This window comes from Pipistrellus hanaki, assembly GCF_964339955.1.
Source record: "Pipistrellus hanaki genome assembly, chromosome: 16".
NCBI classification, from domain to species: Eukaryota; Metazoa; Chordata; class Mammalia; order Chiroptera; family Vespertilionidae; genus Pipistrellus; species Pipistrellus hanaki.
Window position 1 is genome coordinate 40861364 of NC_140518.1, and position 7307 is coordinate 40868670.

Consider the following 7307-nt stretch of genomic DNA (forward strand, 5'->3'; position numbering starts at 1 on the left):
CCATGGCTAAATATTTTAATTACTCTCCCTGGCGGGTGGCATGTACCCTGGGAGCAGCGTTCCCCACGTTATGTATTGGTAGTTGTTTACATTGCCAACAAACAAAGACAAGGGGGTTTTAGAGTTTTCCATCTGTCTCCGTTTCAGCCAGCGAGGGCCAGCACTGACTTCTGGCTGTGTCCACTGATACCCAGGGCTGCCCTTGTACTTCAGAAATAGAAGAAAACCCCACTAATGGACAACTCAGGCAAGGATTGCACTTCAGAGGGCCTTGGCTTTGGAGGTAATCAGATTTCATCATGCAAATACAATTTGAATACTGAAAGCATGTAAATAACATTGTTTTCAAGTACCCACGTCCCTCTTCTGATGGTGGCCGCTGACGTGCTTGTGATGAGAGCCAGACAAGCCAGCCTGGACTCATTCACATCAAGGACAGCGGGAAGAGTGCATGTCCTTTCAAAGGCCCCTGGGACATCCCTGCCCATCTAGTGTAAGTTACTGAAGACTCGCAGTACATCGCCTGCCCCATCCAAAAGCAAGTGTAATATCTGACTGCCTATGCCGTATTCATTCATTCATTCAATAGCAGCTATCAAGACTTTGCTCTGCACCAGACATCTGAGCTAATTGCTGGGAATAAAGGCATCAGAACACCTTTATCAAATATTCCAGTCTGTAGCGAAATAGACACAGTAAGAAAATGAGTGTCTATAAATACAGCAGACAGACAAATTGTCTTACTGGATACTTTTTGGTCCTTTCCCCCTGGCCTCTTTTTCTAAGAATATATTTTTATTGATTTCAGAGAGAAAGGGAGACAGGGAGAGAGATAGAAGCATCAATGATGAGGGAGAATCATGGATCGGCTGTCTCCTACACACCTCTCACTGGAGATTGAGCCCGCAACCTAGGCATATGCCCTGACTGTGAATCGAACCGTGACATCCTGGTTCATAGGTCAACGCTCAAACTATGAGCCACATTGGCCCCGGCTCCCCTGGCCTCTTGGTGGCCTCCATTGTTTCTGGAACATTCACTGAGCGTGACTCTCACCCAGCTTGTTTTTCTACCCAGTTAGAAGTTGGAATCACTTGGGATCTGTCCTAACCCCCTTTTTTTCTCACACTTCAGGCTCTTTCCAATCCATTTTTCCCCTTCTGTTGTCCTAACAATCACCTCTCTGTCAGTCTGTTGAGGGCAGCCCTCTCCTGTACACAGTCCAACAACCCACTGGCTGCCTCCACGAACTCAACATTGTTCTCCGAACCCCGTCCACCCTAACCCATTTCTGTGACAATATCCTCCATGTTTTATTAATGGCATGACCTTCCACCCAGTTGGTCGAGTGTGACCCTGACAATCACCTGGCATTCCTGTTCCTTATGCCTCTTGTCCAGGTAGTCATCAAGTTCTGCTGGTTCTACCTTTGCAAGATTCTGTGAGCATTTCCCCAACCTCACAGCCACCATCCAGGCCCAAATACCACTCATGTATTGGTGGGCACAATGTATTTCTTTATAATACTCCTACAGTCCCCTCTCTGACTGCACGCCAGCTCCCGTGGGCAGAGCCAAGGCTGCTCTATCCCAGTCGTATACTCAGCCACCAGAGCTTGTCCGAGGATGAATGGATTGCTGGTGAATCATGGACAAGGAACAGTTAAGTGCCAGGGGAGGTTTTGTTCAAGAGTTGGGATCTGAGCTGAGCCTTGAAGGGCAGGAAGATCCCAATGGAGGCATACCCAGCAGTTTAGGGTCAGGGGTGGGATACATGGGCACAGGCCTGAGCTTCAGGTCAGTTACTCCTATAAATGTGGGGCTTCCCCCAACATCCTGCTTAAAAGGGCTGGTGTGAGGGTCCGAAATAGCAAGCATAGAGTAGCTGGCATTTCTTTTCAATAAATGAAAACGATGATTATTTTCTTTAGGTCAAAGCATACACAATGGTACGGGACCTTGAATAAATCATTCCAACTTGGTGAGCCTCCTTTTCATGCTATCGCTTCCCTTCTCTACCACATGGAAGTATTATAAGGACGGAGTTACATGGAGTTACATGGAGTTACATGCTACAGATGAAATGAAGGTTGCAGCCTTGGTGGCAAAAATCTATAAACTTCTTACTGGTGGTTCTGCAGGTTGGAAGTTCTACATGGCTCTCCCTGAGCTATGAGGAAGGGGCTGGCTGGGCCACGTTCCTTCTGGCAGTTCTAGGGAGGAATCCATCTCCTTGTCTTCTGAAATCTATAATCCTGAACCCCGTTGCTGCTGCTGTTATTATTATTGCTGATTGTTACATTCGTCAGAACTTGGGCCCACAGCGAGGTGCCTTTCCCTTAAGAACCAGGCAGTCATTCTTTTCCTCTGAGAGCTAAACTGCAAAATATGCAAAGTCACTAGCAATAGGCAGAATGCTTCCCAGACCAGCAACATTTGAATGTGACTTGGTTGAATATATTAACATAGGAAAGAGGAGAATGTCAGTCACAGAATGGAGGGACAGAAGATGCCACAGAGGAAAACAAGGGCTCAAGTTGGCCTCTTCGGGGAGGAGGGCAGCTCAGCTAGCAGAGGGAATGCATTTCTGTTTCCAAAGATAAGGCTGGAGGGGTCCTGAAGATGCCAATCATTTCCTCCCTCCTCCCCGGCGCGACTTAAAGACCAGTGGACGAAAGGGGCCACATGCTGACCTGACAAGCTCAGGGGAGGCCTGCATGGTGGTCTTGCAAACTCAGAGACCTAAAGTAATCATAAAAGATGGTCTGAAATGAAAATTTTAACTAAAAGCAATTACGATGTGGGTAGCATGTCCTAGGCCCGTATCTTCCCTGACAAGGTCAACCTTTACCTTAACTGAGCCTATTCTCTCTCTCTCTCTCTCTCTCTCTCTCTCTCTCTCTCTCTCTCTCTCTCTCTCCCTACCTCCCTCCCTCTAAAAAAAATATTTTACAGAGAGGAAGGGAAAGGAATAGAGACTTAGAAACATTGATCAGCTGCCTCCTGAACCCCCCCCCACCCCCCCCCCCCCCCCGGAGATGTGTCCTCAACCAAGGCACATGCCCTCTATCGGAACTGAACCCCAGACTCTTCAGTTTGCAGGCCAACGCTCTATCCACTGAGCCAAACTGGTTTCGGCAGCCTATTCTCTTTTTGCATCTACAATAACATTTATTTGAAATGTCAGGGTAACTTGTAACTCCCCCTTTTTACGGACCCTTCAGGGCACAACCAAATGCATCAGGACAGGTACCACCAATTCCTTCAGTGTTATTGTTATCATGCTAATTGTTGACTGTTAACTATCCTGCACCCACCTCAGTAAAAGAAGTATGTGTCTATTATTTTAGTTTTTATCCAAGCCCAGGGGGTTCCCTGCTTTGCTTGTTCCCACCTCTCTGATCTATCACTAATGGATTCCATGTAACCCATTTAGGTCTCCTTCTTTGATCTTAATGTATAAAACAAGGTGAAACACTGCTATTCTCCAGAGCATTATTGAAATACGTAATTGTCAACAATTGTTGACAGTTTGGCTCAAATAAACTCACAAAATTCTTGACAGGTTTGAATGTTTTTACATTAACAGATCCTACCCAACCTTAGCCCCAGAGGTGGCAGGACTTTGTAGCAAATGCCCCTCCCTGCTGGCCCAGCGCCCACTGCTGACCATGACTGGCAGAGTGAACCGCAGCTTTGAGCAGTCTCAGTTTCTCTGTGTGCTGGGGATCTGGGTCAGGGATGGGAGCCTGATTCAGCTGGCTGTAGGGTCACCAAGCTGGAAGGTTGGAAGGTCACTGGGACAGAGGCCACCATCTAGAGATGGCCGTGCTGAAGCCTCATGCAAACAGAGGAACAAGCAAACACTGTCTCAAGGAGAAAAGAGTAAATGAGATGCATGGAAAGCAGAGAAGGGCTGGGGTGGGGGTCCGGGGGGCGGGGGGAGATGTGGGGAGGGAGACAGGAGGTGCTAACGTAAAAACCATTGAAACCTGTAAAGAATTTTTTGAGTTTATTTGAGCCAAACTGTGGACGTATGCTGGGAAGCAGAACTTCAACAAATTGAGATAATGCTCTGGAGAATGGTGGGTTACATTTGTATTTATACATTGGAATCAAAGGAGGGACATAGGTGGGTTATATGAAATTCATTGGTGACAGACTAGGGAAGTGGGAGAAAGCAAAGTGGGGAAACCAATGGGATTGGATAAAAAGTAAAATGATAGACACATACCTAGGTGAGTGCAGGAACACTTAACATGGCAATGAAGGGATTTGTGGTATCTGTCCTGGTTCCCAGCACATTAGGTGTTATAGCAATAGTAGTAAGGGTAAAATACAATATAGAATAAAAATGTGTGGGATTGAAGTGTGATATCTGAAAGTATGGAATGCAATGTAACCAAATTGATAAGCACCCTTGAGTGGCCTGTATGTAGAAAATAGATAGTGATCTGTACCTCATATGTAAGGCCAGATAGCAAGGCTCCTGGGACCCGCTGATAAGACACACTGAAGACGCCCATCTGAGCACATAAAAGGAGCAAGACCCAGAGAAAATCAGAGACTCTCGTTCGGCTCCTCCACAGACAGTCACTCTCCACTTTCCCCACCTGCACCTGTCAAGCTCTGCCCGAGCTGTGAGCCCTGAACCCTGAGCCGCGGACTGTGAGCCGTCACGAGAGGCCTCAACTGAAGCCGACCTGCAGCTGCAACTTCCTCCATGAACCGTGTGTGTCTGTGAGTGCCGATCCCCGGGTGGCCTGCCGAGGTCTGGAACCCTCCAGGACTCTGGTAAATAAACCGTGTGTGATTCGTGCATTGCATGTTTGTCTCCTGTGTAATTTATGCTTGGTGGATTATTAATTAAGTACCTTGGGGCGTATGTGTCAGATTACTGGCTGAGGCATCCTAGGTCACCTGTGCATCCGTCCCTTATGGAATTACTGGGACATTAGGTTGTGCCCCAAGGGGTCCAGAAAAAGAAGTTACAGGCTACCCAGACATTTCAAAGGGTATGTTATCATAGATGCAAAAAGACAGATAAGGCTCAGTTAAGGTAAAGGTTGACCTTGTCAGCGAAAATATCGGCTTAGGACATAACTGCCCACCATAACTGCTTTTAGTTCAAGTTTAATTCCAGACCATCCTTTGTGGTGACTTTAGGTCTCTGAGTTTGCAAGACCGCCATGCTGGCTTTCCCTGAGCTTGTCAGGTCAGCATGTGGCCCTTTTCGTCCACAGAGGAGAGGGGGAGGGAGAAAGGCCCTCTGAGTTTTCTGGTTCTGTAGTCTTGCTCTGCCTCTGCCCAGCCTTCCCTTTCCCCCTAAGCTCCAATGAGTGGGCTCATGTTCCGTGTACCTGGTCTGCGTCTCAGGTAGAATTTGAACTATCAGCCTCGCCTGGCTTTCCTTGGGAAGATCTTCCCACCGTGAGTGGGAAGGGTGTCTCAGTCGGCATAGTCATTGGGGATGCAAGCCCAGGCCGGCCTCCCACTTCCCTCCAGCACCAGGAGGCCAGCAGCTGCTGCAGGATTTGGCTCCCCTTGTGCTCTCTCTGTTTCCTCTGGCTGTTGGAACAAATGAATGCAGCCTTGGTGGTGACAACCTATACATTTCTTACCGGTGGTTCTGCAGGTTGGGAGTTCTACATGGCTCTCGCTGAGCTATGAGGAAGGGGCTGGCTGGACCACGTTCCTTCTGGCGGTTGTAGGGAGGAATCCATCTCCTTGTCCGTTTCCTGCTTCCAGAGGCTCCCACATTCCTTATCTCGAGGTCCTTTCCCCTATAGGCAAAGCCAGCAGCACAGCAGCTTTCTGACTGCTTCTGTGGGCATTCCTCTACCTCCGACTCTCTGTTCTGTGTCCCTGCCACTGTTGAGGCCTCCGGCGGTAACACTGGGCCCACCTGGGTAAGTCCAGCTGATTTCCCCACTTGGCCAGGGATTGGCAACCTTCACTTCACTTGCAGCCTTAACGCCCCTTCTCCATGTAGCCTACACTTCACAGGTTCCAGGACTAGGCCGGGCATCTTGGGGAGGGCACCGTTCTGCCTGCCGATGTAGCTTCACTGAAGAGGAGAAAGAACAAGATACTGACATAGTGCATTCTCTAAAAATGCTCACTTTGGCTTAGGAAGCTTTGGTGCTAAATGAATAGGCTTGTGACTTTTCTTTCTCTGCTTGGAACATTAAGATCTGAATCCATGCTTGCGGTTCCTAGTTCACTTCTCTGTAGTATTTAAGTTTCCTTCACTAGAAAATTCAGGTAATAATAGTATCATTTGGAAAATTTAAATGAAAATCAAATATGTTTTTTTCTAAAAACTTGATAAACGCTTATTTTCTTCTTTCCTTTTTCTTCCCTATCAGATCCTGACAGCCGGCAGCATGAGTGGGATATCCTGATACCGCTTCTCAGTGAGAGGACTCACACTGGCTTGCACAGGGGTCTGGGGCAGGAATCTGGAGCGGGCATTGTACCATGGCCACGAGCCATTGCCTCCTCTTGCTTCCTCTCCACCATATTTGGGGTCTTTATATCTTGAGATTGTGAACCCAGAGGGTTTCCCTTTGTCTTTCTTTTCTCACAGCCTGACAGGACAAGAGCCAGGGAGCCTGGATATGATGGGGCTGCCAGGTAGGAGCTGCCGGAAGGTGATTTTTAGGGCCCTGAGATGGGAGGAGCGGAGAATTCCCAGTGGACTGCAGCCTGGCTGTGGCCAAGAGCAAGTTTCTCCCGCCCCCTCCGAGTAGCTTACTATTTCTTTAGGGCCACACCATCTACAAGTGCATGAGCTCTGTGCACGCCCGGACTACAGTCATGGGCTCCTGAAGGGAGAACTTTCCTCTTTCATGTCTGATGGGGCTGGAAAGCCATTGCCTCATCACCCTGGTGTGCAGAAGGGGATTTGTGAGGAACCACTAGCCTGGCTTGTAGTACCAAGACTCCCTCTGCTGTGTGTAAATGGTGCCCCTTCTGGAACTGGTTCAGACATCAGAGACTCTTCACAAAGCATCCTGGGAACTTACTCCTGATGTAGCTGGAAAGGCAGTCTGCTGCTCGGGCAGCATGGTTCCTTTCCAACTTTCTTTTCCTCTCCATGTCCGTCACCGCACCCCTGTGACACCAGCTGCAGCTCACACAGCTCACACAGGCAGGCATTGGCACTGGTTTTGACTCTGGGGTTCCTGGAGGAATCTCAGAGTCAGACATGCTGCAATCTCAGAGTCAGTCAGTGTGAAAATCCCAGTTCTCCAGCAAGCAGTGGCCACTTCATCAAGTGTCAGTCCTCTCCACTGTGAGCTGGGA

General features: G+C 48.5%; 1 long non-coding RNA gene across 1 annotated transcript; it reads left to right on the forward strand.

Annotated features, from left to right (window-relative positions):
- The first annotated feature begins 1317 nt into the window (after positions 1–1317).
- Positions 1318–4998, forward strand: LOC311611635. Its single transcript, XR_014793136.1, has 3 exons — positions 1318–1661; positions 1931–1980; positions 4472–4998. It is a non-coding gene; the product is annotated as an uncharacterized lncRNA (long non-coding RNA).
- The last annotated feature ends 2309 nt before the right edge of the window (positions 4999–7307 follow it).